Consider the following 20,497-nt stretch of genomic DNA (forward strand, 5'->3'; position numbering starts at 1 on the left):
ATATAACACTGCTGAAAGGTATTGATGAGATTCGCCCACAGGAGGGTTGGCTTGTGGTTTTAAACTTTCTTACCCATTGAAGTGTGGATTATAGTATAAAAATTCCTGTTCACTGAATGCACTAAAACTAACTATGGAGTACAACCTTTTATTTCTCCAAGTAATTCACCATAACTTCTTGGATATCTTAGAATAAAGTTGGAAATATTTAACACAGAGGTAGAAGGTGGCAGCTTTTAGGTGAGGTACAGATCCTTAGATGGAAGAACAAAGCAACAGTTGGTGACATCGTAAGGTGGAATTACAATACAGGGTGAGTTACTGGGTTGCTTGTCCTTAAAAGTCATCATCATGTAGGATGACTTTCCTTGGACTCCAAAAGAAATTAATCACTCCAGTTACTCTAAGCATTTGATAAGGTGCTATCAAGAGGCACCAGCTTCTTTCCATTTGCACAACAGCAAGGCATTTTCCCTTGCACCGGAGAGAAATTCCACTGGGCAAAGTTAAATTTTGTGGATGAGGGATTTAGCCAGCGTAACCCAACTGGACATCTTAGTGAAGAGGTAGGACATCTTAGTGAGGAGGTTTCATTCGTGCTTCTGGATACTGTACGTTTTGTTTAGCTGTAACTGCAGAGTTTTCTGCGAAATGTTTGGCTGCTTTACTGAAGTGTGGTTTGGGATAGTGCCATATTCTATGTAATTTAGCTTGCTACTTCTCTTATTCAGTGGCCCATTAACTTGCTTTAGATTCCTCGATACGGTTTTTCTCTGCTCTTAAAAGAAAGTTGTGCCACCACCTTGAAATCTTACTCCTTCTGTTTTATGAAGTGCTAGATCTATTCCTAGAAGCGTTAATAATGTATGCGCTTCGCAATTTCAGTATCCAAATACTGAAGACAGCTGGTACGTGAGAACCTATTTAAGTTGATAAGGCAAAGCTAGATGAATAGGATTATCTGTTTCCTAAGCGTACTTAATACAATGGCATATAAATCTTATACCTGCAATGCTCATTATGAAAATGTCTGAGAACAGGCTCGGAAGTACTAGAATTGGTATTAAGAAGCACTGCATTCTTAAATTGAGAAGGATATTAAGAGTCAGCTGATTCTCCTGTTGGATATCTAGGTTGCCAACCTGGCAGAGCTGAGCACAGGGCATGGCAGGTCATAGAAAAAATGCAAGCGATAGAATGAGAAAGTTCCCAATGTTGGGTTTTTTTTCTGGAAAACCAGAATCCAAATCCTTCCTCCAGTTTGGGAAGCGATATCAGAACTTACACTGACTGCTGGGGCTGCAGAGAACCTCAGCCTGAAGGACAGCATTTCTCATGCACTTTGCTTGAGAAAAGTGCTAATGAACCACCAGCAAAACTTCTTTAGCCCCAGGACATTAGTGAGAGACTTCACAGCCTCATCCTCAGCTGCTTTTCTTGAGGCACAGCAGGAGAGTTGTGGCAGGGTCAGAGCTCGGGGAGTAGCGCTGCAGGGCCTGGGCTTAGCACTTCTGTTGCTTCAGGCTTCCTTTTATTTCAGAACAGCAGCTCTTTCTGAATTTGCTGGTCTGAGGTGAGCAAGCTACAGATTGGAAATTTGAGTTGTTCTGGAGAGTTTCTCCAGTGTTTTTGGACACTCTAACTGGAAAGGTGCCTTGTTGGGGAAGACTGGAGATAAACAACATATGGAGAAGTGAAGGGGACTTGGGGCAGCCGATGTGTAAGAGCTTTCCCAGGCTTTTTATATTCGTGGTATGGAACAATCACCTGAGCTAACTTTTCTTTGGAAGGCACTTTACATGGTGTCGTGGTTTTGGCTGAATTTACCAAAACCGGACCGGCAGATGGCCCTTCCCCCCCCTTCCCCCCCCTAAAAGAGGAGAGAGGAGGAGAAAGAGATAAGGAGATTCAGAAGTTTAGAATGAACTAAACTACTTTAATGAAAAATTAATATTAAAATAAAAATAAAGAAGAAAATAATGAAATAGATACAATATATACAAAACCGTATCAAGCTCCCAGGATGTCAGTTACATCACCGGCAGGCACTGGGGAGGTCCCAGACTGGACTCAGTGACGAATGGGAACTGGATTCCAGCTCTGGAGTCAGGAACACACGGATCGGGATCAAAGGCAGATGAACAGACAGAGTCCTCTCTGGACGTCGGCCATCGCAGGAAGGGGGCTGACCCTTTGATCCCTCAGCCTTTATACTGAGCATGGGGCAGATGGGATGGAATACCCTAGTTGGTCAGGTTTGGGTCACCTGTCCTGTCCGCTCCTCCCCACCGATGTGACCCCTCTACGTTTTTTCCGTTTCCGACCCTCTAAGGGGGCAAATAACAAAATTGGCTGACCTTGGTTGTTATAGCAATAAGTATAAGCAAGGGCCTCCCTGCATACCGTTCCTTGGCATGGAGCACAAACATTGGTCTTATCACTCTGAGAACGAGCAGTTTTCTCCACAATATGCCGTTAATTTCAGAGAGTTAGAGGAGGCCTAGCTAGGATGTAAAGTTACAGAACAGAAAATTGGTTCGGTTTTACTTCAAACCGGGACACATGGTTTACCCCCCTTATGGGGCAGGTGACCCTACATGCTGACGTACATTTTCTTTCTTGCATGCCTTCCTCTGAGAGTGACAAGCTTCCACCATGCAATCCTGCCATACAGGCTGGACTTTGCATTTTGAATCTGGCTGTACATTAAATGCCACATGATCAAAATGAGCTTTCTCTGGAGACTTTTCAATCACATCACATCTCTTTTAAGGTTCAGCAAGATCCATAAACACGTGCCTTACCAGCTTGGAATAATCCTATTAGTATCAATGGGCTTTCTCATACACTCCAAGCTGGAAAGGGGCTTTGCTGAATGAAGACCTTTGTAATGAACATGGCGTGAGGAAAACGCAGCTTTTGTTCCTTTCGATTCCTTAGAAAACTCACTATAACTCTGAGAAAAAGCTTAATCAGGCAAGGATTTCCAGGAACATTAAGCGAAATTTTCATTAATAAACATGCCCACCATAGGGGACCATTGCTTAGGAAAGTAGGTGGCGTTAGCAGTCCTTGAAAAGACACGGTTTGAAGTATTTCAATCCAAATTAAAATGCTATTGGCTCTTGCAGTTGCTACACAAGAAAGAACAGAGAATAAATATGACGCTTGAAGGCTGGATTCCTACTGGTGTCAATACGAATACTCTCGTCTACTTCACAACAGTTTGGTCTTGTCTTCTTTTCTGTACCTAGCAAAGGAAGCGAGCGCGATGTCCTGGATGCTGCTCTTTGGGAAGTGCAATGTACGTGGGCTTTTTAAAGCCAGTACCTGTGGTTTTTGTGAAAAGCACAGCAGGGCCAATGCTCTTTGGATTGTGCACAACACAGACTTAGCTCCTTAAAATCTTACCTGTCTCATACCAGAGTGTGTTCTTCTGGCTGATGTCACCAAACTGGAATCCCAACAGCGTAATCCTGCTCAGGTCTTCTAGGTGTTAACTATGATTGTTGTAACCAGGTTGTTAGGGAATGGAAAGAAGGCAAGGGATAAAGCAGACACGCTCAGAATTCATCTGGGGTTATGGGAAGGCTGTGGAATGAAGTAACAAACACATCTTGCCCCTTCTGTGTACTTCTTGTTATAAAAGCAGTGCCACTTCCCAGTCAGAAAATGAGTGAATTCCCTGCTTTCCTGAGGGCAGCTGGTTCCTTCAGGAGCCCTAATAAGCTCAGGCCTTACTTCAGAAAATAAGAAGAGAAAATGCCCGTTTGAATGAAGAAAAAAAGCTCATGGGATCTTTGCTGAGAGTTAGGGGAACTTTAAAAACCAAACGGTAGCAGGAACAAAAAATACACTTCAAGTCACAGGAGAATTCTAGCTAAGGCCCTACCACTGCTCTGTCGCTTCCACAAACAGTCCCTGCCTTCTGGCTGTGCTGGGAGGGATGCTGAGCCCATGAGAGAGTCCAGCAAGAGAAGACGAGGATCAGGAGGTATTGCGCCCGCCAACCCACCGTAGACAGCCCTGCGACGCTGGGATGTGTGTGTGAGGGCTCTGAAGGAGGGAAGGAAGCATGGCTGTGTCGGTGCTGCTGGCCTCTGCAACACGCCAGAGGTTCCCGTTTCAGCCATATGCAGCAGCGATGATGGCAGTGTTGTTTTTGGCAAAGGGAGAAGACGGAGAAGCTTGGTGGCTGTTGGATGCTTTGGAACTTGTCGGTAGGTACCTCACTGGGACTGGAGCTCCCTAAAAACGTTGTCCTGTGTGTGGTTAATGTGAAGCCTGGCTCTCAGCTCCATAATACCATGATCCAAGGCAGATGCTTTACAGCATTGCCTGTAAGCTGGTGATTACAAAAAAAAAAAACATCACTGAGCACTTTTTTCACTACCTGTGACTGAAAAGGCATTGATTTATTATATCCCAAAGTACTGTTAGTCATCACCTCTTCAAAATCTTAGGTCTGATTCAATAGACTATTCCTTTTCTTGGGCTAAAACCTTCAGTGTTAATTAGAATATAAATTTAGTAAATAAAGGTCAGAACTTTTTTAATGCTTTACATAAAGCATAAGAAAACGTAATCTCAGGGTTGTAAACAGTGTTGCTATTAAACAGGCAGGAAACACTTCCAGCTGGAGTCTCTGAAATGTAAATGAGCCCATTTTATCCCTTGATCTTCACAAACCTCTCACCGTGTTGCCACTACAGAAGAGGAGAAAAACAATTCCAGTATTGCTTCCAAAGAGACCATGTGTTTATTGAAACCAGCCTAGAGCAAGGTATAGGCACGGTGTTTAGTACAATTTGTAGCATTATTTTTAATCTAGATTCATCAGAAATGGTAGCTTGCAGCAAAATCTGGTTTTGTACTGCCTCAGATGGAATCGTAATGGGTCCGAGCTGCTACTTGTATGTGGATGCTTCCCAGGGGTGTTGACACAACTGCTAAACGTACACCTACAAAGGCATCCGTTGTCATTGTTGTATATGTAGACATTGAGTAAGGAGAGCACAACTTTGGACTCATGTTCTTGTGTATGTGGAGAGCAAATCAAGGAAACAGCTGAGTGACCTTCCTGATGTCACAAAGTCTTGTGGATCCTTAGTAGGAATATACTGTAGGATCTCACAGCATCCTTTGATTTATAGCTTGCTCCTGTGCAGATCCCTTAGTTGCGTTGCAAGGTTGAAGAGCAAGGCAGAATGTGAGCTTTTGTGGCTGGATCAATGAACAGGAACAATCTATCAGATGGACTGTGCTATGCAGAGCTAAAAGAGCAAAACTAGAAGGACTGAATAATCCTGATGGTTTTATGGGACAAGTGAACAGTCTACCCAAGTTCTGGAGCTACTTGTATTTCAAAGGGCTTAGAAGTGCAAGGAGGCAGTGAGAAGCCTGGACAAGTGATGTCTCAAGGAACGGTGGGAAGCTAGGGTTTTTTAAGAGAAGCAAACACTAGCGGTTTTGCCTTTTTTTCCACTAGAGGGTATAATCTGTGGTTTGCAACAGTTATGGGACTGCTGTCTCTCAAGCCCTCTAGAGATCTCCACATCTGGAAGCTAAATAAACTTCCACCAGTTTCACCTGCTGGATTTGAGACTGGGAGTTTGAATGGCAGCTGAGTTGCAACTTCACTGAAGGGGACTGTAGCTGCTCTGTGATAATCAAATTTGGTTTGCTTGACACATAATGGGATTATTGATTAGACACCCGCAGCTTGCTATTTCAAATCACATCTCCTGTTCATTTCCAAGGGATGATTGACGTAGCCTAACATGCTCAGCATCATTAAATGGAAACAGTTATTTACGGTGTTGCATCATAATTTATCACTAATTCCCAGATCTGACAGAAAAGAATCACTTTGTGTGCAAGGCATTTTTATCTTGCCATTAAAAAGTATATCAAAAGCTTTAGATAAGAACTGAAGCTGAAATTCCTTCCTAGTCTATCTCCAGATAACCTCATCTGCAAAACTGAAGCGGGGAATGGCGGGACGTGTTAAATGTGGTTCCTGATCCTTCAGTAACTTCTGACATACTGTGGCTGCGCTCCAGATGTGGATCTCAAATCAGAGCGTGCTTATGCTGAACGACATCTTTGTGAAGTTCTCTTGGACATCACTGTCCCCGTAAACAACAAGATAGCAGCAGCACCAGCCATGGGCTGATTTTAGTGGCCAGATAACGTGTGCTGCGTGAGTCTTCATTCAGGAATTCATGACACATTGCTTCCATTCAAAGGAGGTGATATTTACCAGGAACAGGTTTAATGTGCTTTTATTACCTCCTCCTTTTCTTGAGGAGAAAGGTGTGTGGCAGCCAAAATTTTAAAGTAGAGGCACTGTGCTTTTGCTACTGACCCAAAGGTGTTGGATTTTTTTATCCTGAATCTCAAGCATTTCACCTTCAAAATCTCTCTCTGATAATTTGAAAGAGCTGAACTGGAATCCTGCCCGATGAATGATTTTACGTGAAAGCAGCTGTGCATAAAATTTTCACTGAATTTCACTGAATTTCACTGAATTTTTTAGAGTTGGAAGGGACCATAAAGATCATCTAGTCCAACTCCCCTGCTGAAGCAGGATTGCCCAGAGCATGTCAGAGCATGTTACTCAGGACTGCATCCAGGCGGGTCTTGAAGATCTCCAAAGAAGGGGACTCCACCACCTCCCTGGGCAGCCTGTTCCAGGGCTCTGGCACCCTCACCGGAAAGAAGTTTCTTCTCATATTTGAGTGGAACCTCCTATGTTCCAGCTTGTGCCCATTGCCCCTCGTCCTCTCACTGGCAACCACTGAAAAGAGTCTGGCTCCCTCCTCCTTCAACCCACCCTTGAGATACTTATAAGCATTGATAAGGTCTCCCCTCAGCCTTCTCTTCTCCAGGCTAAAGAGTCCCAGCTCTCTCAGCCTTTCTTCATAAGGGAGATGCTCCAATCCTTGAATCATCCTCGTTGCCCTTCGCTGGACTCTTTCCAGTAGTTCCCTATCCCTCTTGAATTGGGGAGCCCAGAACTGGATGCAGTATTCCGATTGTGGCCTCCCCAGTGCAGAGTAGAGGGGGAGAATGACTTCCCTCGACCTACTGGCCACACTCTTCCCTATGCAGCCCAGGATTCCATTGGCCTTCCTGGCCACAAGAGCACACTGCTTGCTCATTGTCATTTTGCTGTCTACCAGGACCCCCAGATCTTTCTCTTCAGAACTTGACTCCAGCAGGTCCACGCCTAACCTGTATTGGTGCCTAACATTCTTCTTCCCCAGGTGCAGTACCCTACACTTTTCCCTGTTGAACCTCATGAGGTTCTTCCTTGCCCAGCTCTCCAGCCTGTCCAGGTCTCGCTGGATGGCAGCACGGCCCTCCGGGGTGTCAGCCACCCCTCCCAGTTTGGTATCATCAGCAAACTTACTGAGGATACCGAGGATACAAATTGTACTGTTTGCCTAGTTCTCTTGCCATATTCTCCCAAAGGAGCTAAATAGCTCTTCTGGGTATATTTAATATTTTTTGTGAACAGCCTCCTTGACTTTGTGACAGTACCTCTATGCCTGTGAGACACCACCAGCCTCACACTTGGACTCACCTGAAATACCTCTGTAATACAAAGTCCCATTCTTGACTTCATACTTGCAGAAGTGCTGTGAGGTTGGAGGATGTATGAAGGAAACACACATGGTTAAATGGGCTGGAAAAATATGCATTATACAGAGAGATTCTAGGAGCTCTCTGTATTTGTCTCATCAAAGCAAAGATAAATGAGCAACTTCCTCCTAGGCTGTAATTACCTCTAAGGGGAACAAAAACATTGATAATTGACAGCTTTGAGCTTGACCCTAGGAAATAACAAAATCCAGTAGTTGGAAATTGGAATTTGGAGTGGAAATCAGATACAAAAGTTTAAGCCTGTGGTTAACTAACTGTTGGAGTAATGAAGTTGAAGTTGTATGATCAGTGATTTTAAATCTAAACTGGGGTTTAGGTTTTTTTTTTTTCCTTAGAACATACACACTTCTTCTAATATAAGTTTAAGTGTTTGGCCTGTATTCTCTCAAGAAGAGACCAAGAGGTTTTAGGAGCTTAGCTCTTGTTTTGGCAAAGAGGTGCTGTGCGGGTGATAATCCTGTTTGAAAGGCAACCTCCATCTTTAAGCTTCTAAAAGGGGTGAGGACTGTACTTTTGAAAATCTAGTCCTAACTGTGGGATTTGAGATTCTGAAGGATTAAGGCCATGAAGCTGAAGAGCAAATTAATTTCTCTCTTTTTACATCCATCAGCATGGTAATGGGTCTAGGGCAAACCAGACCCTATGGTTTGAATTCCTCTCTCATTTCCTGCCTTGTATTCTGTCATGTTTGGAATTTCCACAGGTGTATTTGTATTATACCTGAGATTTAGGCTCCCTACAAATCCCACTTCCCCTAGCAGAATGCAACGGGAAGGCTGAACGTAGTCACATAGCAGATCTTCAAGTCTCCTAAGCAAAGGATATGTTTCTTTGCATACTTTAAGAGCTCAGTTGCAATTACTTCCTACAAAATGATGTACTTGTGCATCCCTTCTGATGTACAGTACCTGAAAGGGGCTGGCAAGCATTCTTATCCTCTGCTCCGTTTCCTTTGCCCTAGGTGCCCCTCCCCACATATATTATATATAAATAACTCGCTGGACAAAAAGGGGTCCTTTCTGTCTTTGATCTGGGTTTATCAACATCCACACGCCTACACAAGGCTGAGCCAAATTCATATTTTGCCTTTATTCCCAAACTGTAGCTGACTCTTCATTCACATTTAAAAAACCCCAGAGCTTTCCTTTATTTAACAGGCTTCCTACTTTCTGTATAGCATAAACCCGAAGTGGGACCATGGATATGCAGTTCAATCAAGGTGTTCTCTCGGCTAACCAACACAAATGACTTCTTTAGATTGTCCTGTTCTTCAGATGCTGGCTCAGGATCCAAGTCAAATGAGAATCAGGACTGATGCCGCTGAGCTTTTATTCACCATGCTCACTTGTTAGTTTTCCCCTATTTATGAATCCAAAGCCTCCATGTGATAATTGCAATATCCTAGCAATATTTATGTTAACTCAAATTTTAATCCTTTTGCATCCCTATTTTAGTTAATACAGAGTGTGGGAAAATCTCCTGTGCATACCTCAGGCTCAATTCTAAATATCTTGTAATAAGAAACATCTGCATAATTTGTGACAAACTCTAGACATTTTGTGACCAACATAAAATAATGATTTTTGTTTAGAACAGAAATGCCCACCTCACCTGAAGTGTGCTATGATTTAAAGTAGAAGCTCTGAAATCTCTGGAGGTAAATGGAATGTGTTCCTGAAATAAAATCCTAGGTTTATTTTTAGGGAAACAGGGAAGATTTCAATCCGCTAAACAATGAATTCTCATTCTAAATTATTGGAAATAAATTTTATTATCTTATGCAAGTGAGCTTGTTCCGTCATGAAAACTTAAAGTGGTCATCTGATTCCTTGGAGGAAAAAATAGCATTTTAAAATTTCCACTTACATTTTAAAAGCAGGGGAGAAAAATGTTTTGAAAATATTTTGTGACAATTTAAATCCCCAATTTCAGAGGCTTTTAGTTGTTGATAATAATGGGAGAAAAATGTCCAGTTTGGGGTAAGGAGGGGGGTGTGTGGGGGGGAAGAAGCAGAGGAAAGATTTGGTACACTTCTATTGAAATTCATTCAGGTATCAAGTGACTTTTCCTGTAATTTAGGTGAGACAAGTCTTTCCTCTATCATATTTGACAGAAGGTAGACTTTATTTTCTTTTTGCTAGAGGAACGCACCTGTACTATGGGATCTTTGCTGTGAGGACAACAGATGTATCTACAGTTAATGCCAAGTCCAGACCTTCTTACTAGCCTTTTTAGTGGTCCACAACCAGTCTAATTATCACAACTCTGCTGAATTTCTAGGTATAAAGTTTACCAACTATGCCCTGTCCTGCCATGTAGCTGGAGCCTTTCTTCATGCTGCACAACTTGAGTGCAGAATGGAGTCTGCTGGAAAATCAACGTTTGTATGTTAAATGAGGATTATTTTCTTCCCCACATGCACCACTTTACAGTCTACATTGAATTTTGTGTGTCATTGTATTGGCCAGTCACCGAGTCTTAGATGTTCTTCCTCTGCAGCTCCTCAGGCAGTCCTCACCTCTTAACTGACCTGAATAACTTGGTATCTCCATTGGAGATGAGAGGAGTTGTTCCTACATGAGAGAGAACAGCCCAGTGTCATTACAAGGAGAACAACATAAAATCATAGAATCATCTAGGTTGGAAGGGACCTTTAAGATCATCTAGTCCAATCATCAACCTAACTCTGATAAAAAAAAAAAACAAAAGAAAACCAAAAAAACCCCCCACACCCACATCACTAAACCATGTCTCTAAGCACTATGTCAACCCGTCTTTTGAAAACTTCCAGGGATGGTGCCTCAACCACTTCCCTTGGCAGCCCATTCCAAGGCTTAATAACCCTTTCTGTGTAAAAATTTTTCCTAATATCCAATGTGAACCTCCCCTGGTGCAACTTGAGGCCATTACCTGTTGTCCTATTGCCTGTGACTTGGGAGAAGAACATAATAGCATAAAAAGCCAGAATCCATCAGAGCTGAACTGGCCATAATGGCCTGGGCTGGGATCAGTGAATTTGATAGCAAGCCTTCCTCTGAAAATGGTGGGTCTCAGGCTGGACCTTACATGACTTCCCAGCCAAACAGGGGACCTCTCTTCAGTGGTCCGCAGGAGGGATTCAGTAAGAGGTCTGTGATGCATCATCATCCCTTGGCTTCCCGGACTAGTCTCAACTCGTGCCTTTCTGCTTATCCTCAGAAACAAGGTTGCTGCATGTTGTACAAAGTGAAAGACGTCCTTCTGAATGACTTCTGAATGATTTAGGTTAAACTTAAATGCCATTCCAGCCAGCCTGCTCTTCCAATATGGCTTTCTCAATTGCTTCCAGCAGGGGACTACAGAATGCGAGGACAGAGTATGCTCATCCATTTTTGCCTTTGTACAGAGAGCTCTTCCTTCCAGCTTTTTTTCATAAGTTTTTAGTTACTGTAAATCATTGAATCATAGAATCATTCAGGTTGGAAAAGTCCCTTGGGATCATTGAGTCCAACCATCTACCCTACTCTGCAAAGTTCTCCCCTACACCATATCCCCCAACACCACATCTAAACGACTCTTAAACACATCCAAGGATGGTGACTCAACCACCTCCCTGGGCAGCCTGTTCCAGTGTCTGACCACTCTTTCTGTGAAGAATTTCTTCCTAATGTCCAGTCTAAACCTACCCTGCTGGAGCTTGAAGCCATTCCCTCTCGTTCTGTCATTAATTACCTGTGCGAAGAGACCAGCACCAACCTCTCTACAGTGTCCTTTCAAGTAGTTGTAGAGAGTGATGAGGTCTCCCCTCAGCCTCCTCTTCCTCATACTAAACAGTCCCAGCTCCCTCAGTCGTTCTTCATAAGATTTATTCTCCAGGCCCTTCACCAGCTTCGTTGCCCTCCTCTGCACTCGCTCCAGCACCTCGATATCTCTCTTGGATTGAGGTGCCCAAAACTGGACACAATACTCCAGGTGTGGCCTCACCAGTGCTGAGTACAGGGGGAATAACATGCAAGTGAGTAATATGTTCGTATTTTAGACTCTGAAATTCACTTTGTGGGGATACCAAATGTGCTCATGGTGCTGCCAGTTGGAAGTACCAGTTTCTTTTTGGCTGTGGAGAGGTTTGGTGGGGCTTTTTTGGCCTTTCATTTAGCTTTCTTAAAACGTAGGCTTCTGACCCTGATCTTGTTAGCTTCCTTTCTTTTCAAAGGGTTATAAAACATCTGTGACATGAAGAAAATATCTGGAAGAAGCTTGACTGCCTTCCCGTACAACCTTGGCACTGGGAGCCATTGAGCGAGACTAACTTTACCTTTGTTGGGAAGGGGTTTATTCAGTAGTGCCTATGTGCAGCTTCTCAGGACCACAGACACTTGGTCATTTGGCTCCATCTTCTGGGAGAAGACAGAAGGAACGGAAGCCACTTGAGCTGACATTTTGCAAGTTCTGTCACACATCGTTTATTGGTCTTTTCTTACTCTTCATTAATGCTTCCATGCAAACTCACAATGGCTACAAACTCAGTGGGAAAACTTTTGCTTTTCTGGAGGCTTTTAATTGGAGCAGGAAGTCAGTACACAAAAACAGTGCTGAAAATCAATAGCTTTTTTGTTTTCCAAGGCTAAGACAGGACAGTTAGAGAATGTTTGACTTGCAATTTCACAGTGATAGAAAAGAAGCAGAGCTCAGGTAAATGGCTTTTTGATTCCTGTGCAGGTTCAGGCAGCACACTATTTGTTCTCTGGTGCTAGAGCTTTGAGTGAGAAAAGGGGATATGGAATTATTGTTATAGCAACCTTCAAGTGGGTGCTGTAGATGGTTTGGGATGGAGGTTTTGACCATCACAGTCTTCCCATGCAGTATCCAGAAGTGTGGAAGCCAAGCTGTAGTCACATTTACTAATTTGGGGGATTATTTTCAACTTTCTGTTCAGTCTTTGAGTTTCTCCACTATTGCAAAATTAACAAAGCCTAAAAATCTCAAACCAGATCTTTTAAGACTTTCATCTCTGAAGACTTCTACTGTGCTCCTGCTGCTGCTCAGATAGCCTGGCATTAGTCCCCTCCTGGGGCAGCAGCAGTACCCAGAACAGCTTCCCCGCAGTCTCTTCTGGCTTAGGCAAAAGCACCAGCTGGTCAACACCCGTGAGCTGCATCCCTGGGCTGGCTGCTTGATCTGTGCTCGCTCCTGGTGCTCAAGATGTTGCTGAAGGGTGCATGTGGTGTCTGTTGGGTGGTAGCTGGAAGGCTATGGCATTCCCAATGTGATTTTGGGCCCTGGGTGACAACCGTGGGTACAGTCTACATGCAAGCCAGGAAATGGCACCCTAAGGGTGAGCCCGAGGAATCACAGAATCACATGGGGTTGGAAGGGACCTCCAGAGATCGTGTAGCCCAACCCCCCTGCCAAAGCAGGTCCACCCAGAGCAGGTTGCACAGGAACGTGTCCAGGTGGCTTTTGAATGTCTCCAGAGAAGGAGACTCCACCACCTCCCTGGGCAGCCTGTTCCAGGGCTCTGCCACCCTCAAAGGAAAGAAGTTTCTCCTCATGTTGAGGTGGAACTTCTTATGTTCAAGTTTGTGCCCATTCCCTCTTGTCCTAGCCCTGGGCACCACTGAGAAAAGCCTGGCCCCATCCTCTTGACACCCTCCCTTTAAGTATTTATAAGCATTGATCAGATCCCCCCTCAGTCTTCTCTTCTCCAAACTAAAAAGCCCCACGTCCCTCAGCCTCTCCTCATAAAAGAGATGCTCCAGGCCCCTCATCATCTCTGTAGCCCTCTGCTGCACCCTCTCCAGCAGTTGCCTGTCCTTCTTGAACTGGGGAGCCCAGAACTGGACCCAGTGCTCCAGATGGGGCCTCCCCAGGGCAGAGTAGAGGGGGAGGATGACCTCCCTCGACCTGCTGGCCACACTCTTCCTGATGCACCCCAGGATGCCATTGGCCTTCTTGGCCACAAGGGCACAAGGAAGCTGGGAGGTGAGGTTTTGCTGAGGTACTGAGAAGAGAGCAGTCTCCAGTGTGTGTGGCTTTTGGGGAGGCTCACGGGGGCAGGAGAGGGGAGCTCAGGCCAACGTTGCCTCCAGCTTTGTAGAACACAACCAGGCCTTTTCATAAATTTACCATAGACAGTCTGAGCAGTGTTTGTAGCAGAATTGCCATGCACATCCTGTGAAAAAATGTGGGAATGCTCAGAGTAAGGAAAAATGAGTTTAATTTCTAAAGCAGCCCGGCTGTTGGGTGGTGGAGCAGAGCAGAGCACTCCTCCTGGGCTGCTGCAGATGCCCTTCAGGTGTCTTCAATTAGGGGGAGGCCAGGCAAGGCTCATCATGGGTAATGCCCAACTCTGGGGACAAACTCACTCCTCCTTAGTAGGGGGCTGTATTGAGGGGTGCGTGAGGAACACAGGCTTCATTCTGGAACTGCTTCATTCCTGGAAAAGCAGCAGCATCTAGGTAAGGGAGATATGCTTTCGAGCTGCTTTTTGCTGTCCCTGTTTCTATTATGCTTTAATTTCTCTGTGATGGTTAAATGATATTTGGCTTTTGAGACTATGTGGATGGTGACTTGTTGCTGGCAATGAGCTCCCGGAGGAGGTGTTTGCTGCTACTTGACTGGCTCCAACCTGTGGATGGAGCTGCTTTGTCCTGAGTACGGGTATAATAGCTGCTTTCACCTTGGAGTAGTGATGGCAATGAGAGACCTGGGAAAGAGTAGGGCTTGGTGTCCCCAGGACCAAACTGTGTGGGTTATTGGCATGTTGAGGGGAGTTTGTTTCAAAGCAAAAGAAATTACGTGTTAAATCAGACCTCTGTTCTGATCAAAATCCAGCAACTCTTTATACTTTACTTCTCTTCTATGTAATTTATGAGGGGTGACTAAATGATTAATCCACTCTTATAAAACTGGCTTGACATGGGTTGCCTGCTTTATATTCATGTATACAATATTTACTTCGCAAGTAACATGCTTATAATGTTTACTGTGAATTTATCGAGCCTTTTTGAACACGTTTTAACAGGACTCCTGACGTAAAGGGGAATGCACCTCTTTTGTCTTAGGTGGAAGGCAATTTTTGTTTAAAACTTGTGGTTTTGACTTGAAAATGACTCCTTAATGTCGAAGTTTAAGATTGTTAATGAAATAGTGTGCACTTTAGTCATAAAAATCTAATTTTATAACTCAAGCTGTACTTGAGTAACCTTTAGTTTAGAATAAGTGAATTATCGTTTGGAGGAAAAGGAGCTGCCTATAGAGCTGCATAGCTTGTTGGTTTGATTCTTTCTCCCACTGTGTCAAAGGAAGACCCATTTCCTACAACCCTTGGGAAGGTAGGAGCCTGCCGCTCTCTGAAGGAGGGTTTTGGCCTCTGGTTTGTGGCAAGCCTAGTCTGTAGTCTTGGAGAAGGCTTTGCAGGTCAGGACCCTTGAGAATAGAGCTGGAGGATGAGTTGCTTACAATAAGAGGCATTGAGTCGCTAGGGATGTTGGGCCTGTCTGGAGTTCAAGCTGTAGGTACAAGTGTACTCACCTCGAGTGCTGTGTTCAGTTCTGGGCCCCTCACTACAGGAAGGACACGGAGCTGCTGGAGCGTGTCCAGAGGAGAGCCACCAAGCTGGTTGAGGGATCTAGAGAACAAGTCACACGAGGAGAGGCTGAGGGAACTGGGCATGTTTAGTTTGGAGAAGAGGAGGCTGAGGGGGGACCTCATTGCCCTCTACAACTCCCTGAAACGAGGGTGTAGAGAGGTGGGTGTTGGCCTCTTCTCCCAAGGGAATAATGACAGGAGCAGAGGAAATGGTGTGAAGTTGGGGCAGGGGAGGTTTAGATTAGCTATTAGGAAGAATGACTTTCCTGAGAGGGTGGTCAGGCACTGGAACAGCCTGCCCAGGGAGGTGGTGGAGTCGCCATCCCTGGAGGTCTTTAAGGAACGTGTAGGTGTGGCACTTCAGGGCATGCTCTAGTGCCTGAGATTGTTGGGTTGTGTCTGTTTGTGGGTGGATGTGGAGTGTGGTGGGGTTTTTTTGTCTGTTTGGTTTTTTTTTTTTTTTTTGGTTAGACTTGATGATCTCAAAGGTCCCTTCCAGCCGTGAAGGTTCTGTGATTCTGTGAAGTGAAATTCTTGAGGGAAAACATATATTTGCAGACTTCACACCCATTCCGCATTAGCCAGCAGTTGATACAGGACTGCACGAGTTGTGATTTGTAGGTACAATTTGGAGCTTTTAGATGAGATATAACTATCCAAGTCCCTTAGCAGGGCTTGCCTTCTCCTACCCTTTGCCCTGATAGATGATTTGACACTTTGCACGCTGTAAGCTTTGGTCATCTTCATCAGGCTTTTAATGAAAAAAACCAACAACAACAAAACACCCTACTTTTTTTTCCCTGAGCCTAGAATTTCAACCCAGAATTATGAAATTGATGAGAGTAAAGAGTGAAAGACCTCCAATCCCCACACCCCTACACCTTTTCACTTCACGATTGCTTGTGCCACAGAAAGCCAAGGTGGTTTGTGCTTATAAATAACGGTATTATCCAGAAAGACGTGGGCAAAGGGAAGTATAGCTGCTGTGTTCTTTTTTGGGTTTCCCTACTCTTCTCAAAATTAACCTAACCTAGATGTTTCTTCAGTCAGATCCTTGGAGGTTTCTCTCTGCAGTTTATCCTGCCCTGCTGGTCTTAATGCTGATACCTTATACGTGTTGTTGAATATTTGGCTTTACTGTTGAGTTGTGAGTGTGGAGCCGTTGCCCTGCCGATAGCCACGGGTACAGGGAGGTCGCAGAGGCTTGGTAGGGGCAAGGAGAGCATGTAGGGGTCCTGCCTGGAGGCACCTGAGGGACCTGGCCCCAAATGGTGGGGGACAAAGTCCCTTTTCCCTTGCAGGGTGTTGTGGTTTCGGCCGAATTTACCAAAACCAGACCGACAGATGGCCCTTCCCCTCCCTTCTCCCCCCCCCAAAAAGAGGAGAGAGGAGGAGAAAGAGATAAGGAGATTCAGAAGTTTAGAATGAACTAAACTACTTTAATGAAGAATTAATATTAAAATAAAAATAAAGAAGAGAATAATGAAATAGATACAATCTATACAAAACCCTATCAAGCTCCCAGGATGACAGTCACGTCACCGGCAGGCACTGGGGAATCCCAGACTGGACTCAGCGACGGATGGGAACTGGATTCCAGCTCTGGAGTCAGGAACACACGGATCGGGATCAAAGGCAGATGAACAGACAGAGTCCTCTCTGGACATCAGCCATTGAAGGAAGAGGGTTGACCCTTTGATCCCTCAGCTTTTATACTGAGCACAGGGCAGATGGGATGGAATACCCCAGTTGGTCAGGTTTGGGTCACCTCTCCTGTCCGCTCCTCCCCACAGGTGGGACCCCTCTACGCTTTTTCCGTTTCTGACCCTCCAATGGGGCCAATAACGAAATTGGCTGCCCTTGGTTGTTACAGCAATAAGGATAAGCAAGGGCCTCCCTGCACACCATCCCTTGGCATGGAGCACAAACATGGGTCTCGTCGCTCTGAGAACGAGCAGTTTTCTCCACAATATGCCGTTAATTTGAGAGGGTTAGAGGAGGCCTAGGTAGGATGTAAAGTTACAGAACAGAAAATTGGTTCAATTTTACTTCAAACCGGGACACAGGGAGCTGTATGGAGGGGTGTGCTGGGGGATGCAGGGAGTCTGGCTCTGCCCCAGAGGAACAGCAACCCCTAGGTTAGAGGGAGACGTGCTTGAAACCTCTCCTTTAATTCCTGTGCAAAGCCTAAATAATAGTTGGCTTTTGAGAATCCTCTGGGAGCTGTGGAATAATTCCTGAAATATAATTTTTATTAAAAATATATAGCACTGCTCACACATTAAGGAAAGGTATAAAATCGAAACGTTTCCAGGGTGGAACACAGTGGCAGCAGGTATGCAAGGAATCCGCTATATCTATGACTCCCTGAACAATATTGTACCATAAGACGTGTATTTTGCCCCAGAGTGGTTTTGCTTCACTAGCTCTCTGCACTGGGGACTTAGTGAAGCCATTTATGATTCCCGCATCTCTATGGATACATAAGGGTTTTCCTTCCGAAAGAATCCAAGGCACGTGGGGACATGGGACACTTGGACTAAAGATATGCCCTGAAGACAAGGTACCCCGTGGGCTGTATGTGCCCTGCATGTAGATACAGCCAGCTGATGCGTGTCATTTAGTCCCCGTTTATCTGCTGTTGAGTTATGTTGTGTTCTTGTTTAACACTGAAAGAGGGATCAGGAGAGAGTTGGAATAGACGGGGCGGTGCCTTTTATTCTATCGTACTCCAAGCCTCTTGACAACAGAGGGGGAAAAAAATAAAAAAGAGAAGAGGAATTGGCAGTGGCAGTCAAATAGCTAGCCCTGGCGTGAACTGAAGTGGATGAGACAGTAGCTGAGTCCTCTGCGATTGTTCCCACTGCACTGTGTGGACACATCAAATCAGACAAAGCTCACCACCGGTGAGCACTTGATATACTCGGTTTGCTTCAGGCAACCTTACGGATACTTGCTCTTATGTGCAGCATCTCAAATTCCCAGCTCAAACCCCTTACCCGCTTTGCAGTCTGTGATGAGAGAATGAAATATTTTGCTTGGCTGCAGATGGTTAAAAATAAAGGTAAAGGTTTGGAAAAATGGATAAAGTTTCTGATCGGTCGTAGTGGGAATTTGCTTGCTCTTCCAGATGGCATTTGGAAAGGCACAGAGTGTCACAGGTTAGTATCTTACATTGAATAACAAAAAAACTACAAGTTATTACAGCTGCTTTAATATCTGATTTGTGAAGTATGCTTCAGTTAATAACAAATTATAGTTGTTAGAATTAGGGCTAAGTTATTGGTACTTATAGAACTCTAGAAGAAGGAAGCAGGTAGAAGTAACTTACCAACTGAACTCAGTATCAGTGTTTATTAGTTGATGAATATTAATGAATTATCAATTAAACTAGTTGTTACCTGATATAAATTATTTATAACTGGAGCTACAATATGAGTTTGGGAGTAAGAACGTCTTTGTGGCCAGTCCAGAAAGGTCTGAACAGCAAACTGCTTTTAATCCCGTTTGCTTCAGTGGGACTAATAGCTGGGGCTTCTTGAGTAAGGTCTTCACGCACCCTGTTTTTTTGTTAACGTAAGCTGCAGGGCTTTGTTGGCTTCACCGAGTTTCCTTGAGAGCATAAAAATGATCTAACCAAATTGAACAACGGGTCTGGCAGTGACATGTGCCAGGGAGAGCTGCAAGTGGAGAGGGAGCGGTGGCGCTTCCCTGGGATGTGGTTTCTAGTCTAAAAGACTGCTTGAAGCCAAGGTGAAATTTTCCTCTGGTGGTTTTTAATGCGTTGCCCTTATATAAAAATGTTTAATTGCTCTTTAAACCTGTGTAAAATTTTGGTATTCACATAATCCTTTAATAATGGCCTTTTCTTGCAGGGGAAACTCTTGCCTTTTCTTTGTTTTGAACCCACTACTTGATGATGTGGCTTGATTTTTAGGCCTTCACTTGTAACAAAAAAGCCAATGTTCATTTCATATTACTTTTTAATACCATTTTTTATTTTAAACCTGTATCATCCCTCCCACTTGCTTGTATTCCGGGCTGAAAAGCTGTAGGCGATCCAGTTGTTCCTTGTATTGAAGGCATATCATACCTCTGGCTACCCTCTTGCTTTCTAGTTCTACAGTGTATTTTTGGGCATCTGGGGCAAGGCCAAAGCTGCAAGCAGTATTCAAAAGTCAGGGTCACTTCGGGTTTATACAGACGTTTTCTGTTTGGTTCTCTGCCTTTTCTCACCTAGTAATTTCTAGCATTTTCTCTGCCTCCCTGACTGCCACTGATTACTGATTGTTTTAATAGAACTCACTCTTTTAATTCTGAAATCACTTTCCTGAGATGTAACAGTTTGTTCAGACCCCACTGTTGCAAATATAAAGTTAAGATTGCTTTGTTTTTAGGTGCATCACTTCACATTTCTTCAACCTTAACTTCGTCTGCCAATTTTATTGCCCACTTACTCAGTATCGTGAAATCTTTCTGCAACTCTTTTCAGTTAGCTTTTGGCTTTTTTTTTTTTTTTTTTTTTTTAAATCCTGAACAGCCAAGACTCTTTTATCTTTGTGTTCACATCTGCTTCTTGGACAGTTTAGAAAAATGTGCAACAGCTTATTGTCATGTGCTACCTCCTCACCTCCTGTCCTAGGACAAAACTGCACTCACCGATGTGAAACAGCGTGCTTATTTTGGTGGATGGCCAGACTCTGAAGCCGTGTCGCAAGGCAAGAGGGATGCTATCTGGTACCTGTGTTGGTTTGTTCTGCTGTGGATCAGGGCTAGTTAGCCCTTATGAAAGTACAACTGAAGTCCCTCACAGCTGGGATGGTCAAGAAAGTGGAGATGGATTGCTAGTGGACCAAGCATGTCAGCAAGTATTCTGGTGTGGGTTGTCATATCGGGCCATACACCTGGGAATTTTTTCCAGATGTTTGTCTGGAAGCATGTGGTGAAATGTGGAATTGTACGTGGCCTCCTTGGCTGCCGGGGTGGGCAGCTCTAGCTCCATCTTGGGAGCTGCCTCAGTTCCAGCTCTTAACTGGGAAGAAAATGGTGAGAGCCAATCTTTGCGGGCTCTCCCACGTCTTGGTTAAATGAGCACTGCCTAGAAATTACCTGTGTATAGAGCCCATCCTCCTGGGAATTAATTGTTGTGGTCAGTGTATTGTCGAAGTACGGTATAAGTTAGGGGTAGGGAGGCAGAATTGGAAGGCACAAATGCTTATGGAATAGGCACCGAGATGGGGATTTCTCCAGGGGAGAGTTG

The sequence above is a fragment of the Numenius arquata genome, chromosome 5 (assembly GCF_964106895.1).
Source record: "Numenius arquata chromosome 5, bNumArq3.hap1.1, whole genome shotgun sequence".
Taxonomy (NCBI): Eukaryota; Metazoa; Chordata; class Aves; order Charadriiformes; family Scolopacidae; genus Numenius; species Numenius arquata.